Genomic DNA, 18,133 nt, shown 5'->3' with positions numbered 1-18,133 from the left:
ACCAGGAACCTCAACCAATTTAACCAAACTACTTTTACCAACATCCTAAAAGCTCATAACTGGGCCCCCTTAAAAACTCTACCTTTAAATGATGCCGTATTTTATTTCAATAAAATCATCCGAGACACTCTCAATAGCCTTGCACCAATGCGTATGAAACATATTGAACCTAACCATGTCCCCTGGTTAACAACATCAACTAAACAAGCCTTTCTTGCAAGAGACCATGCCTGGAAAGAAAGGTGGAAAAATAAAACAGTGCAAATTGAACAACATTTCAAGCAACTCCACAATAAAGCCAAAAAATTAGTAACAAATGATAAGAAACATTTCTTCACAGTACAACTAACCAACCAACAAAACAACCCAAAAACGTTCTGGCAGTCCATCTCCTCTTTACTAAACCCAGGTACCTTACATAACTCAACACCCTGCCCAGAAACAAAACACAACAAATAGCCAATATGTTTAACTCCCACTTTATTACTTCCATCCAGAAATTAGTGAATAATTCCAATAGTGAGAGAAAACTAAAGTCTAAAAACCCTGATTACCCAGTAAAAGAAAACAATATCCTTCCCTCATCATTACCTGCAAACTCTTCTCCCACTTTTAATATCCAACTAGTACATACATCCTTAGTACTCAGACTGCTATCCAAATTAAAAACATGATCCCTATCTGCAGATAAACTTCTACCCAAATATCTACTACTAGCTGCCAATGCAATTGCATACCCTGTCAGTAGTCTTATAAATCACACCATCACAGAATATTATGTTCCCAATATATGGAACAAATCTATTCCAACCCCATTACACAAAGGTGGCCATTCCAATGAACTCTTCAACTATCACCCTATCTCTATACTCTCCGCTCTATCAAACATACTGGAAAAATGTATTCATGCTCAACTACTCAAACACCTCATAGAAAATCATCTCTTCACCCCAACCCAGCATGGTTTCCATCCAGCGCACAGCACTATTACCACACTACTGTCCTTTACCGACGCAGTGAACAAAGCTTTGGATGCCAGCCTAGCTACATCAGTAATTCTGCTAGATATATCTAAGACCTTTGACACTGTGTCCCATGCTTTTCTGCTAAAGCAGCTTGGAAAAATAGGCTGCTCCTCTAATGTTCTAACATGGTTTTCCTCCTACTTAACTAACAGAGAACAATCAGTCAAATGGCTCAATCACCAGTCCGAATACCAAGCAAATCATATAGGTGTACCCCAAGGATCCATTCTCATCCCTCTACCTTTTAATACCTTCACAAACAATCTACATAAGGTTTCACCACAAAGTAAACTCATTCAATATGCAGATGATTCCACCATTATCTCCTCCTCCGACAATTTCTCTGATCTTCTAAAGCTCACACAAAACTCATTTACATCCATTGAATCCTGGCTAAATGATTCCCAACGTCTACTGAACCCCTAAAAAAACAAGCTCCTTCTTTTCTCTACAAAACCACCGCACATAGATTTTAAAATTTACTCACAACATAAGACAGAAATTGAACTAGTAAACTCTTCAAAACTACTAGGTATAACCATTGACAATAAGCTCACATTTGAGAAACACATCCTTAATTCAATAAAGAAGACCCATTGCAAACTAGGTAAACTATATCGCCATAAAATTTATCTTTACACCAACTCCAAAGTTAAGCTAGCCAACACACAACTCATTCCCTCCTTTCTCTATGGAAGTCCAATATTCACCAACCTACATTCAACCCTTTTTAATAAGCTTCATGCATGCTATTATAAAATAGTTAAATTTGCCATTGGTCTGTCTAGTCGTACACACCATTGCCAAGCTATATTTCAGCTCAACTGGTTCGAGTTCACCCACTACCTACATTACACTCAACTTACTCTTGCCCATAACATACTATTTAAACCGAGTAACTTCCATGGACTCCAGTCCATCTTACAAGAATACACTCCTACCTGCACACTCAGATCCACTAATAAACATTTCTTAAAGGTATCCAAACCAAATAAGAGAGCTGGTCAGTGTCTGTACTCCCACAGCATTGCCAAGATATGGAATACCATCCCTCTCACATCACTCAACCCAATTCACTCAAAGCCTTTAAAACTGCTCTAAAACAACACTTTCTAAACAACCCCATCTGCACATGTACCCCAAACCCCAAACCACCATAACCCTTCTTCCGCTAGCCTCACATAATAACTTTATGACCTTTATGACCTCAAAAAAAAAAAAAACATTCATCATCTGGCAGCCACAAGATGTACAGTTTCTGCTCTTTACCTCTCTGATGATTCCAATGCTATTTTTCTATTTCTACTTAGATATTTTATTACTTTTATTTTTTAATCCAAATCATTTTTCCTATATTTTTATATTTTCATTACTACCCTCTTTTTAACACAATCAATATTGTATATGTGACTATATTTGTGTAATTCAATGCCATTATTGTAAGGAAACACCATTTCCATATGTTGTAAATATACCCACCTGTTTCAACAATCATATGTACCTTTTTTGTAAGATTATATATGTTTTTATGCTTTTGCATTATACAGTGTTTGTGGGAGCTTTTCTCCCCGGCCTCCACTGAAAATGGGTCACTTGACCCAGTGGACTATCCAGGTTAACAAATGTCAATAAATAAATAAATAAATACATAAATAAATACATAAATAAATGTCCTACTGTGAAGTTTAGGAATGCCAAACAAAATAGCCAGCCTGAGATGTTCTACTAATAAAAACTGAAATATATCATAAGTAATAGAACAATTGCTAAGTAAATCCAACAATATATTATGTGTGTAGTGATATCTTTCTTTAACAAAATACGAAGTAAACTTTTCATATTCCTGAATATTATCTAACATTTTTTCAATCTTAGTAACATACTCAGACTAATACATTACAAAAAGGCCACTACCCTTGTTAGCTTTCATAAAGCACAGATCAAACATTTTAGACAATTCAAACAATGCATTTTTCTCCTGGCAGTTTAAATTACAGTATTTATTCACAGACTGACTTTGAAGCATGCATAAAATATCCTTTTCACATAAATCATAAAATAACCCTACCAAAGCTGGTAATGGAGGATTAAATGTGTTCTTCTTATCAAAAGGACAAATAACATAATCAGCAGAGTCATGAAACAAACAAGACAAACTTAATTTCAGAAAAATTACTTGAAGTCCACTAATGTTTGACAAAAATTTGCTCTACATGAAGGTATAAAAAACAAACCTTTCTTAAGAACTGCAGCTCATTCAGTATTAAACTGCTTATGAGTAAAATTATAACTGTTATCAGCTAACATAGTACAATGTCCAGAAAATAAAACAGAAATTGCAGAAACACTTGTCTTCAATGACTACTGTTCTAAGGTCTCTTCCTGCCTCTGTTGGAATGCTCCCACTCTGTTCTTTGAGCTAATCTGAGTGGGTAAAGGAAAATCCGATGAACTCTGAGGATTAGCTGATCTGCCTGCCAGTCTTTTTGATCTTCTGGGCCCTTCTTGAGAAAAAGAAGGAAGTGCATTGCTTTGTTCCAAAGGGGAATGCTCCATATTGCCACAGTTCTTGTAAGAAGAAGAATTACAACCAGAGACATTAGAAGAAACAGTGGCTGAACGATCTACTGCAGCTGCTGGATATGCCACACCATCCTTATAAGCTACCAAATTTCTGCTAAGCTTCTTCTTTCTTTCTATTATATTGCCTGCCCTCCTCTGTAGAGAAGACATAATGGAATCAACCTCAGCATGAATATGTGACTACTGCAAGTGCTTTGAAATAGAAAAAAATAAGGGCTTTAATGTCATCATTTAAAGCCTGCAACAGCCCTTCATTATGTCTAATCAGTAAGTTAAGCAACTTGTTACCAGTGTCATTGAAAAAATTCTGTTTATTCCTTAAAAATGGATTTTCACCAGTTAGCCCGTTGGGGTATTTATATACTCTCAAACTTTTTGGTACAGTGTTCAAATGCACTGCTCAATATATGTTCTCTAAGGACAAAGGACACAGAATATATGACAGCATTTGTATTAAGTGCTTTATGTGTTATATTATGTAATGTTGCTTTAAAAGTTGATTTGCTGAAGTTTTTAGATTTTAATTGTTTGATTCTTCAATTAATTGTTTGAGTATGTAGAACAGTATATAAGGCTAGTTGAAATTTTGTCATTTTATTCTGATGTAGTCTTTGGATGAAGGTGCTAAATAAATATTTCCTTGATTGGAGTGCCTTCTGTGGATGATATTTTGTAGATTTTTGTTTTATACATCCTTTGGGGTTGGTGTTTTTTAATCTATAATACGTTTTGACATAGATAAAGCTTTTTATTCTTTAAATGTGTCTTACTTATTCAAAGTATTACAAGAATATAACCTTTATTCAGACTTTATAGTGTTAATCAAAAAGCTTTATGAAAATTCTACTGCTTTTGTTAAAATTGGCACTTTTTTATTTAGTGCATTTAAAGTGTTGAAAGGTACAAAAAAAGTATGTCCCTTGTCTCCATTATTTCTTGCTCTTGTCACAGAACCATCTGCCAACTGTATTAGAAATCACATAAACATTAAAGGCTACAATCTACAAAATGAACTGCCTCTTAAAATCAAACTTTTCAAGGATTTATTAATAACTTGTGGTGTTATTGAAACTTCAGTGGATTATTTAGTTGAAGCTCTAGACCTATTTGAAAATTTATCAGGGTTAACATTCAATCACAACAAAACTCAAACACTTTTGATAAGAAAGTTACCACAAAACTAAATTCTTGTAAATACTTTAACTGGGATAGTATACATATTAAACATTTAGGTGTTATCACTGAATCCAAACATAAAAAGTCAATTTCAGTTAAATATCAACACCTAATTAATTCAATTCTAAGCTTAGCAGACAACTGGAACAGATTGTTTTCCACATTTGAAGACAAATTAACTTTAATTAAAATGATAATACTACCTAAAATTCTATTCATTAGTCAGTCATTAATTCTTAACTAACTTAAAAAATAAAATATAAAAAGAATTAATGATATCTTACTCAAGTTTCTTTGGTACCCCAAAAAACCCAGAATCTCCTTAAGTTGGCATACAAGTTGGTAAGAATGTGGTATTGGATTTCCTAATACTGATTTTTACTTAAACTCAGTTATTATTATTAATACAGTACTCTTGTGAAGCAATACTTGATATACACCTTGTTGGAAGTCAATCCATGAAAACATGTTATTTAATAATAATAAAATATTACTAGACCCTCTTTTTAAAACAGAAAGAAATATCTTTATCCGGATATTAAAACATATATACAAAATGATAAAAAGAAACTCACATTCTTTCCCTCATAAATCAGGTATTATTATTTTTTTTTAATTATGTATTCCAATCATTTAACTAAAAAACTTATCAATAACCATATTTCCAATCACTTTTACTATTGAATGCCTGATTTCCTTTGATGCAAGTAAAACATTAAAGCTTAAAAAGGGCAATTTACTATACTGGAATCAGGTTTTGTCTACCAGTAAAATTTACCTTGCAGATTACTTGATTGCTAGATAGAGCTAACGAAGTTGTAATTGGCTTGATATTCAAACATGCAAATAATTCATCCAAAACAAAATTATATTAACACTAGAAACACATACTAAAAATATATTAAAATATTATATTTTCCCCTGGATTCAATAAACTCCATGCAGGAATAGTGCTATTCCTGCATGGAGTGGTTTGTGTCCATGTAGCTACAGCAGGGATCCTTGCATATTCATAAAAGCTTGCTGTTAAGGCTAAATGGACACGAACCATAAATGAGTGCAGGGGGCATGTTTAAGTAGTGCACAGACTATGAACATGCCCCCTGTACTCAGAAAGTGCCATGTGGTACTTTCTAAACCTGATGCAGCATAATATTAGAAAATATCTCTAATATTATGCCAGTAATTCAGTGTCCGTGGACACTGAAATGAAATAAATGTATATTTCAGTGTCCACGGACACTGAAATACATACGGGAGCAGGAAAGCAATGCAGCGGTGTGTGACAGGTTCTGTGACATACCCCCTGCATTGTAAAAGTGCTGTATGACACCTCACAACATGCTAAAGCAGGAAATGTGGACAAAGGCACAAATAATGGGGGACATAGCCCTAAAAAGGGTCATTTCTTAAATATTGCCCTCACAAATTTAGAAAGTTGATAGAAAACAGGTCATGCTTTAGCATAAATGTCCGAAGGATAGAAGTCTGAAAGTAAACTGTATGCCATTATTCCCTGACAGCAGTCCATGTGGACAAAGGCACAAATAATGTAGGGACAAAGCACTAAAAAGGAACAGTACTTAAATATTGCCCTCACAAACTTAGAAAGTTGATAGAAAACAGGTCATGCATTAGCATGAATTTCCAAAGGATAGAAGTCGGAAAGTCAAATGTATGCCATTATTACCTGACAGTAGTCCATGTGGACAAAGGCACAAATAATGGAGGGACAAAGCACTAAAAATAGGGACACTACTTAAATATTTCCCTCACAAACATAGAAAGTTGATAGAAAACAGGATATGCATTAGTATGCATTTCTGAAGGATAGAAGCCTGAAAGTGAAATATATGCCATTATGTCCTGACTGCAGTCCTCAATGACTTGTCAGAAAACCACAATCTTCACTATATAACATAATAATATAATAATAATATAATATTTTTGTTTTTACATCCTAAGGAATGTTTAAGCATAGCTAAGCAGGTGAGCAGGTTTTGACCCTCCGCTTCGCATTGCTTAAATGTCCTTTAGGAAATAAATAAAAATATACAGCTGAAATTCATAAACTGAGATACTGTAGTGGTTAGAGTCCTGGCTTTACATGCAGGCACTCATGGTTCAAGTACCAAAATAAACTAGTTATTTTATATGGGAAAGCAGTGTTAAAATCATTTTTTAAATGTAGATTATGTAGTAACTTTTTTTGTCAACCAGGGTAGTGTAACTGGTATAAAATGGAAGTGTCAGTGCATATAACATGTGAAATCACCCATGTATACACAAGTCTCCCATACAGTATAGTCACACCCCTTGCTAATGTAATGAAAACACATAGAGGGATGTCATGTAAAGTAAATCATATACACCTACTAAATGAAGTCATTATCCTGATATTTTTTAAAATGAAACTAATAATAAAGTAGCCCACCTCCATGCCCTACTAGATACTCACTCCTTTGATATCCTCTGCCTCACTGAAACTTGTTTGAAACCAGAAACTAAAGACAATGAAATCATTCCCCAAGGCTACAATATAGTCAGACAAGACCGAACAAAATGCAAAGGTGGTGGAGTAGCAGTTCTATTTAAAGATGGACTTCATATCTCCACCCTACCATCTAATTCAACCCAGAATAATAACGCAGAAGTCCTTATTACCAAACTTCAAATCAACGCAAAAAAACTTTATACATTATCTGCATCTACATACCACCCAGAAATAATATCACTACAATAGAGGCTATTCTAAGCTGGGTGTCTTCCACCTACCCCCAAGAAACAATAATACTAGGCGACTTTAATATTGATTGGAAAGGTGTTAGTGCTGAAAATCCTACCTCTCATATTAAGCTCCATGGCTTTAGCCAAACCATAACCTCTACAACCAGAATTAACAGACCTAATAAGAAAGAGAGCACCTTAGACTGGATACTTATAAATAAACAGAAACAATCTTACAAGGTAGGAACTCTGTCAGATGATGTTAGTGATCATTTTCTGACCTACATCATAAGAGAAAAGAAGGATCTTCCCAACCTCCCCACCTCTAGGATAGCACGCTCTACCAAACACTTTAACTCAGAATTATTTCAAGTTGAGCTTAAAGCCTGCAACTGGAACCCTTTAAAAACCCTTCCACTTGAAGAGGCTGTAAAGTATCTTAACTCCAAATTCTTATCTATACTGGATAAGCATGCTTTTAAACGGTCGATTATAATGAAGTCTAACACAGCCCCATGGGTTACTAATGAAACTAGACATAAAATTTTGCTTAGGACCAAAGTTTAGGCTAAGTGGAGAGCTAACAGAAATATCTCTGATCATCTACATTTCAGGCAGCTCAGAAATAGTACAAAAAGGCAATACTTAAAGATAAAAAAAAACTACTACTGTAAACTCCAATAAACTCACCAAAATAATCTTCAAAAGTTCTGGTCTAGCATTAATAAGCTCCTTTCCCCAGGTAACTCCCAAACACCCACTCCACTTGAAGCAGATCCAAATAACCCCCATCAAACTGCAAATACCTTTAACTCTTTCTTCACTGAGACCATACAATCTCTAGCTAGTCAACTTATTCCAGATAACTCAAGCCTTCCAACCACCTCACCAGACTCTCTACCTAAATTCAAACTACAATCCATCTCTACTACTCTCATCTATAAACCTATTCAAAAACTCAAGCCATGCACTCCTTCTGCTGACCAGCTACCTTCCCAATATCTCCAAAAAGCAGACAAAGTAATTGCCTATCCTATATCCATCCTTATAAATAGGATAATCCAAGAAGGAACCATTCCAGATATTTGGAAAATCTCCCACATTATCCCATTACATAAAGGTGGGAACTCAAATGACTACTCTAACTATTGGCCAATTGCTCTTTTATCACCCTTAGCAAAAATTATGGAAAAATGCATTCACCAACAACTACTACATCATCTTTCTCAACATAACATAATAGCAAACTGTCAACATGGCCTTAGGCCATCACACAGTACCACTACTGCACTTCTATCCTTTACAGATACCATCAACAGAAACCGTAATAAAAACATCCTCTCATCTGCACTCTTTATTGAACTCTCTAAAGCTTTCGACATGGTAAACCACACCCTCTTAATCAATATTCTTGAATCTCTTTCCTTTGACTTTCAGGCTGTTAAATGGTTCAGATCCTACCTCAGCAACAGGCAACAAGCAGTTCTCTGGGAAAATCAAATTTCATCCTCTTTGCCAGTCACCATAGGAGTCCCTCAGGGCTCCATTCTTGGACCACTTCTTTTCTCATTATTTATCAATGATCTCCATGCAGCAATTCCTCAAGCTACCTGCATTCAATATGCAGATGATTCCACACTAATATGCTCAGCAACCTCTTCATCTGAACTATATTCTTTCACTCAAAATGTTTTCAAAACTGTAGAAACATGGTTTACAAAATGCTGCCTCCTTCTTAATGCCAAAAAATCAAAACTCCTTCTCTTTACCCCCACTACCAAGTCTTCCCCCATAGATTTCTCAATCTCTTCAAATAATGGCACTATTATTTTCCCAGACTCTACCACTAAACTGTTAGGAATATATATTGACAATAACCTCACATTTGATACCATATAAATAACACAATTAAAACAGTCAACAGAAAAATAGGCTCCTTATATAGAATAAAACCTTTCCTAACCCCAGCAGCCAGAATCAAGATTGCTCACTCCCATCTAATCTCGACTCTTCTGTACGCTTCACCTATTTTTACCAACCTAAAGAAAACTAACCTTAACAAACTAGCAAGCTCATATAATAACATTGCCAGATTCGCTACTGGCAATCCCTTTAAAACCCACCACTGTTTCAATCTTAGGCAACTAGAATGGCTGGAATTCCAAAACCATCTGATAATACCCCAACTCACGATTGCCCACAAGATATTTTACTAACCCAATAACACCCCTATACTCTCCAAGCTCTTAATCCCCTATAAAAATCTGTATTCCCTATGTTCTTCTAGCAAACTCCTCGCTAGCATAACAAAGTCTAATAATATGGCTGGTGACTCTCTGTTTACTAACGCAGCAGGAAGAAAATGGAACCTGCTACCCAACAAACTAACTCTAATCACATCCTTGCCACTCTTTAAGCAAAAACTTAAGAAAACACCTCCAAATGCACTGGTTATGCCCTTGTAGCAACCCTGACTAACCTCCCTTTTTATATCTGTTTCTTCCTCTTCCAACCAAACTTTCAAACATGTTAATGCTTAGTTATGTAAGCAATACTGACACTGTTTAAACTCTAATTAACTTACTGCCAAAATCTTTCCATCTGATGTGAATACTTGCACATGATTCTTACTGTGCTACATTTGTTTTTGCTTTCTTAAGTGTAAATATTTTTTACTGTTGCTTTTCTCAAGTGTTAATATCTTTAGCATGTAATAATTACTTGTTGTATGTTTCTCTATTTTTTTATTAATCCTTTATTTACCATGTAACAATATTTCATACTTTTTATATCTGTTTGGAGCTTTTCTCCCCGGGCCTCTACTGAAAATGGAAATATATCCAGCTAGACTAGCCTGGTTAACAAATGTAAAATAAAAATAAATAAATGAGCAATGGTCAGCAATGCTCAGCTATGCTTACCAGGCTTAAGCATCACTTGCATGCAATTCCTAAGCACCAGGTTGCCCAGCTGAGTGCATTTGCGCACTAAGCAGTGCTCAGCAATTACCCCTTTAAGCACTGTTCAACCCAGCTTAGCAGGATTGCACATTGCTAAGCTGTGCTCAGTATTTTTAAAATGGTCCAATGATGGCAAAGGGTGGGAATATGGCCTCATTTAAACTGTTCAGGTAGGAATACAGTCATAACCTGTTTAGTCTGATCTCTGCAGGAACATGTCTGGTGCTGGAGAGGGAGTGTGCTTTCGGGTACAACTCTGGAGCATTCAGGAGTCCAAGGTCATGGCTGGACTCCTTGTCAAAAACCATGATGAGAGACTGCTGCAGGGCAGTACCAGGGCTCACAATACAAAATGGAGGCCTGGGACCATCTTGCACCGTGATCTCACCAGTGCTACAGGCATCCACCAGACTGGTGAGCAGGTACGACACCACTATGCTGACCTAAAGCAGAGGAAGGGGGCAATCTTGGACCAGTGGATCCAAGATGCATGGGCACAGTATGCTCCAGTAGTGAGTAAGTATCACTATAAAGTATTTTGTAGCAAATACCAGCCTGAGAATGTGATAGACAGGTATGTATAATGTGTATTCCTCTCCCCTACAGCTGCAGCAGAGAGGGCTAGGAACATAGAAGCCCATGGTGACAAAACACTGAGGCTGTGCTGACAGGCTGGTGAGTGCAAATCTATTTTGCAGTATATTGTTCAAATAGCTAAGAATGAGTAGATTGCTTACTGCTAGTAGGCATAATGTTACTGTGAAACTGAATAAATAAAAACATTTGATTTACAAATATTGATGTGCAATAAAAATCTTGACAAAAATATGCTTATTCTGGTAAATTGCTGTAAGACATATAGAATGTATATAGGTTCTTCACATCAAATGTGGCTGTGACAGCATATATTAACTAAGCTTCTTCTGTGAACCATCTGTAAGAAAATCTGTAGATGGTGGTGCTGTAAAACAAGATATACCTGAAATGTGAAATATGTACTCCACTAAGCTCTAAACCTTGAATAGTAATGTGTAAAGTTTCAAATTGTGTTCCATCCAGCATTGCCTTGTGCTAACCTTTGCTTTCCAGATTGTAGTAATCCAAAGGATTAATGTACAGTACAATATCTGTTATGCATGCATCACACAATTACAAGTTCAGACTGTCTAAACAAGAGACTATTAGGCAGAAACCAGTGAAACAAGAAACAGCAGATCCCCGGTAGCTCTGTGTGATGAGAAATAGCCTAGTTGTTAATTTTGCACATAAGACACGGTTCAAATCCAGGGAGTGGTACACAGGCCTTACAGGTAAAGAAATGTTTGTAGTAGCTGTATGAAGGGTATACTAATAAACCATGTACAACTGTTCCACTGTCCAACCCCATGCCTGCAAATGACAGCAGGATAGGAACATACACCATGCACTCTTCCCGATACATGTCTCTCAAGTGTCACGCTGTCATGGATAGTGGTCACTGCTGCCAATAACCTTGGACACAGATATGAATCCAGGTGAAGTATGCCAGTAGCACATTCACACTACATCAGTGCAAGGTGCACCTTCTTCATCATATATGCAACCCTGACATGTACAAGTTCCCTCTGGTCATGTACCCAGAGTTGTCACAGTTTGCCCCATACCATTGCAGGCTGGCAGTTTAATAGGTATGTTTGTGCTACAGAAGCTATGGGCCATAGGCTGATGTAAAGTGAGGGCAGACCCATAGAGTATTGAGTAGTACTGTTGTGGAAAATAGAAGCATAAATAGTTGTGAATGGACTTTTTGTCCATCTCCCCTCATCTAGATCAATACAATCATTCATATACTGTGGGTATGTTTTAATCCAAACCTAATGTTGGGACTTGTGTTGTATTATTGTTCATATATTTGATTGGTTGCATATTAAAATACCTTGTTCAAATACCATTGTTGGTGGCTTGTTGCCGTCAATGTTACTGGCATGCTTTTACGATGCATACTGTTGTTCCATTTATGCATGTGTTCGTTTTCCTATGCAACTGTTCCAAATCTGTTTTATGGGGTTAATTGGAACACCCATGCATGCTGTTATAACTAATCTGGAAATGTGTTGTTCATGACTAACCAACATATTTTTTAAAACCTCAACACCATAGCATGTTTGGGAAGGCAGATCCCAGTGGATCTATCTGTCCCACCTCATCTGGCTGTGGCAATGGGACCCAGCACATCTGGGACCCAACCCAGGACTTCATTGTCCCGTAGTCCTGCACCACCTTCAGGGGAAACCACCTCAGGGGATGGGGTCCGTCCCCCTGGGAATGGGTGTGGACAGGAGCCTGTCACCTGCAGTCAATTCTGGGGTTTGGTGTGCAGCACCATCCAAGCCAAGTTAGGTGGGCAGCTGTGCTAGATTGAGGGCCGCCTGGCACACCTCAAGGGGCAGGCCACCCCTCCTGTCCAGCCCCCAGCACATCCACCTTTGAGGCCATGAAGGAGCAGTGGTGACTGTCCATAGGTGGAGACTTCAGTTCCACTGTATCCATATGGGTACAGTTACACTGCATCCATATGGGGGCTCATGAGTTTCTGATTCACAACCACCCTCCCCGTCTGTCTCATCTGTCAGCAAATGCAACCTATCCCACCTAACCTACCTCCCCAAACAATCCTACAGGCCTTCCTCAACATCCCACTCTCACCTTAAAAAAAAGGGCATCTCTCACGCAAAAAAAAAAAAACATTGCCCCATACATAGCTTTACATTTTACCACCATGACTACTGATGTAAATCAATCTACAACCAAATTACTCTACAAATATATGTTGCCAGCACCCCTCTCTGTGGTGTGTGAGACTATAAATTCCAAATTTGCCACATCAGTCACAGCTGTTGCCGCAGATGAAATATAGAACTATGGTCCTTTCCTACGATCGTCCTGCACATCCCTAGCTGCTTTTCATAATGTTTTACCCTCTGCTTGCCTCCATTTCACCACTTTCCTATCACCTGTTTTCTTTTCTTTAAAGAAAATTAGCATGGGTGTAAGTGAGAGTAAGCAGTGCTAAGTGAAACTAAGAGGGTTTATTTAACCATCACTTAGCAACATGCAAAACCACTTACAACTGCTTAAAAGTGCCTTAATCACTCTGTCTCCATCAGCCCTTGTTCTGCTTGGCAACAAAGTAATCAGTCATGCAAAGTTTCAAACACAGGATGCTGTGTATTACAAACATAGCAAAGTACCACTACACCATATGAGCTGTGGACAAGTTGTGATGCTTTTACAAACATATCATTCATTCTGGGCATTTAACATTAATGAAAAAAAAAAATACTTCTTAGTCTGGAACCCAGGACCCTATACAAACCAATCCCAGCAACATACCTCAGTACCATTTGAGCAGTAGAAGTTTACAATGTTTTTAGAAGCATATCATGCACAACAGTCATTCAACATAAGGGGAATTATATATCCATAGTACATATATATGTCGGTCTACTTCATAAATTTCATAACGAAAACACCACCACACCCCTACATTCCCCTCACACACACGTCACAGTCACAAGACACACTTACACACACACACTAAAGCCCCTAATCAACACACTTAAACATAGACACTTACCTGACCTTTCACCTATTCATTCACAAACTGCAACACCAGAAGCGTTACTTCAACATCTCCGAACTTTGGGATTTTGAAATTGGTGCATCTGGTCTTTCAGTATTTAGGGGTTTCAGCTATATGGTCTTGAGATTTTGATATGCGATATTTCAAAATTTTGAGATTATGTAGTGAACCCATATATATATATATATATATATATATATATATATATATATATATATATATATATATACATATATGCATATGTGTGTATACAATATATATATATTTATATATACACACACACACACACACACACACACACACACACACACACACACACACACACACACACACACACACACACACACACACACACACACACACACACACACACACACACACACACATATATATATATATATATAGAGAGAGAGAGAGAGAGAGAGAGAGAGTGGCATGGTGTGCTTTTACATACAATGCCAGACAGATTCCAGGTCTGAAACACAAATTAATGTCAAAATATTCTGGTGTCAATGCTCACATCATCCCAGTGATTTCTGAGAAACCCACAACTGTTGTGGCCAACAGACAAAACATAAGAGCCACACACCAGGACAGTGTCTAGACATATGGACAGAGGAGAAGTGTGACTGCGGTCATGTAACAGAATGGAAAAACCTGTGACAGCCGCTAACCATGTCACCCAGCACCTTCCGAACCACCATAAGCCCAACATGACACTAACCCAAATCAGCTCTGTGCAATTACCCATGAATATCCCAATACATCATGCACTACATGGGATGGAACTGTAAGAAAAAGCAGATAGTGGTGCATAAATGTCCACCCACAACCATTTTCACCACAGTCACAGCAACATACCAGTAGCCCAAATGAACTCTAGAGTAAAACAACTGTTTGAAAGAACATATCCTGATTCCCAGTCACACAATACACTGACAGATATAGGCCCAACTCACAGTGTACTGGAAATTCTGAGGTGTTACCGGACCTTTCTCAGTCCGCCCCAACAAACATACACATCTGATTGACCACAAGCAGCCATAGTAGCATGCACAGTCAGATAGAAAAAGGATCTGTGACACTCACATCTGCTACTCTCCTACCCAGACAAACAAGCATCTGCACATAACACTGCTACACAATCTTGGCAGTTGCTTCACAACTGCCAGACATACATAACTCTCATATGTACAGATTTGCACAGAATGTTCAGGGTGTGAAACCATATTCATGGTCACTGCCGCATACTGCCAGGAGTCTGCTAAGTCAATGGGGCAATACATTGAGTGCAGTCAATAAATAATGATATCACATATCTCTGACTCTCTTACTGCAAGACATCTGGACAAAGCATTACATACTTGGGGGGCAGGGGGCTGGAAAGAGGGACATATCTCACATAATGGTGTTACAAACTGAAACAGCTGACATTGTCACAGGTTTGTTGTAACATAACATCCTTGAAGTAAATGATGTCTGAGACACCAATGGATGTCAACAGTTACTCTGACTACAATCCTCACATTATCATACTGCTTCCACAAAAACAGATGTTGCCTGAGGAACAGACAACCCCCTGGGCAGTCTGTGGACATCAGAACAGTTGAGAGGTATGACAGAGACATATCACTGTCAGACATCAAGTCACACAGAAAATGCATGTCCAGTTGAACCCTGTTAAACTAGCAACCCTCTAGGTGTATAACAACACTACTGACTTACAATCTGTACTCATTTTCTGGAGCTTTGTTCCCCATGTTGCTACCCTGTCTCCACATGTCCTCTCCTGAGAGGTATTCCCACCTACCATCTGTGAAGCTGTAGCTCCCACACCTCCATAATGTCCACCTCACAGGAAGGAAAAGAGGCAAGGCACACATGAGGGCAGTAATTATAGTACTGCATTGCTATGGCATTGGCAAATGGAAAGACAACTCAAATGCTCTGGATGAAAGTAGCAAGTGGTAGACACCGATTGGTGAACAGGTCATCACCTGCTCATGAGCAGTACCTAAAAAGGCAAGCTGCTGCCTATGCAACACAAATCTCTACTCATCTACATAAAGACAGACTGTGACTACACAAACCTAACCATGTGCATTGCTGTGAGGGAACTCCTGAGTACTATAACAGGTATGTCAATCATGTAAGCATGTAATGGAATGCAGAAGGGGGAATGCAATGATGTCAAATGGGATATTAAACACTAGGCTGCAACAAGACCTGCTGGATTCACATGCTGCTGTCCAGAACCTATGGCCATTACTGCTTGCCCTGCCTGCATTGACATGGAGCACATCTCTGGCCCCTGAGTCACCCCAGCAAAGGTAAGCTTATGTATGACTACTAATGGAGTCTCTGTTGTCCAATACCGAGTGTTTCACTGGTAGGCCAGCTACCTGGGATGTTGTAATTACTCATATGTCACCTGTGAATGCTACTCTGATACATATGCTTGTCTTACAAATATAAGAGATGTAGATATGGTATGTGCATATTACACGACAGGTGCCGATGTGTGTGTTGAACTGTATGTGATATAGTGAGCCCATACCTGACAAATGTCCAAAGTTTTGCAGACAGACCACATGTCTGCCTCATATTTGTAGTCAATGCCTCAGACAGTTGTGTATTGTCTGGCACATCAATGGCAACCCATTAAAGACTGAAGTCATAAATTAGCATACATTTCATTGTCAGATGTCATATTCTGCAGAGTATACCTGTGATTGTAACACTGTCTTTGCTGGCAAATAAGTGTGTTTCAGCTAGATTCATAAAGTTATAATATTTACTGGCCTTTGCCCACCACTGATGTGTGCCTTTGTGCAGATGTCTTGCTCTAACAGGAGCTAGGTATCTTACCACGGCACCCATATCAATGCAAGCGCTCCTTCTCTGTAGGATGCTGAGATTTTTGCAGTCACTGACACTTGCTTTCTAGCTGTGGAGAGCACACCAAACTTGCCAAGTCACTCATCCCATCATATGTTCAAACCTCAAGTGGAGGCCCACAAAGGCACAGGAGGTGGAGTGTTGAACATTAGCATACACATACACACCTCCAGGCTGGGCAAACAGTATGTCGCATGGGTGATATCCCGAGTGCAGTTAACAGTTGATAAAACACCTACTCAAATCATAGTTAGCTAAAGGCCTCCAACCATGACAATGGAAACCCACCACACCTGTTGGGACCTGCTGGAATCTGTCAGGGTTCAATCATCTGCTCTGCTCCTGGGTGACTTCAAATACCCAGTCATAGTGTGCCTGACCTATGCCACCTGAACATGAACGCACATAGAATCCTCGGCTTTATCAATGACAATGCAGTGGATCAGCTGGTCAGCACTCCTACAGCAGGTGGGAATCTTATGTACCTAGTCCTAGCCAACATGAGTAGCCAATGTAGCACTCTTACAGTGCCTTTCCCCTTGGTAATATCTGCCACATAGCCAACACTGTTCAGGTCACCATCTCCCCTGCTCCCCACCCCCCTTTACAGTGCCAAACAGAATGAACTGTACACAAATGACTATAAATCTTCTCAGAGTAGGTAGATGGAGCTGTACATCCAATTTCCCCTTTTCTGGAACTTGCAGCAGTGTCCAGGCCACACCACAATACTATGTGGGCACCCAAATAGCTGTATGGACTCAGCAGTACCTGACAGGACAACATCATCTCCCTCAGCATAGGGTAAACACCTGTGGTGGATGGCAGCAATACACAAATACCATAATAGGTGGCAACAATTGCTGGATGGGCCAAGAAGGAACAGGTGCTTCAGTGGAAGCAATGTCACCTTGCTCTGTGAAAGCAAATAATGGCACAGGTGATGTACCCTAAGGCTGTCTTTGAGTGCAAATTGGATACATCCACCAAGGAAAATTGCTAGGCCTTCCACACATGTGTCTGCAATTCCAGTGGAAACACACAAATCTGCTCTGTAGTGGTGGTCAGTAACACCACATACACATATGGCATAGATATAGGCTAGGACTAGGTACATAAGATTCCCACCTGCTGTAGGAGTG

Source organism: Protopterus annectens, chromosome 12.part0, assembly GCF_019279795.1.
Source record: "Protopterus annectens isolate FY-2018-M chromosome 12.part0, PAN1.0, whole genome shotgun sequence".
Taxonomy (NCBI): domain Eukaryota; kingdom Metazoa; phylum Chordata; order Ceratodontiformes; family Protopteridae; genus Protopterus; species Protopterus annectens.
This window is presented reverse-complemented; position numbering follows the sequence as displayed.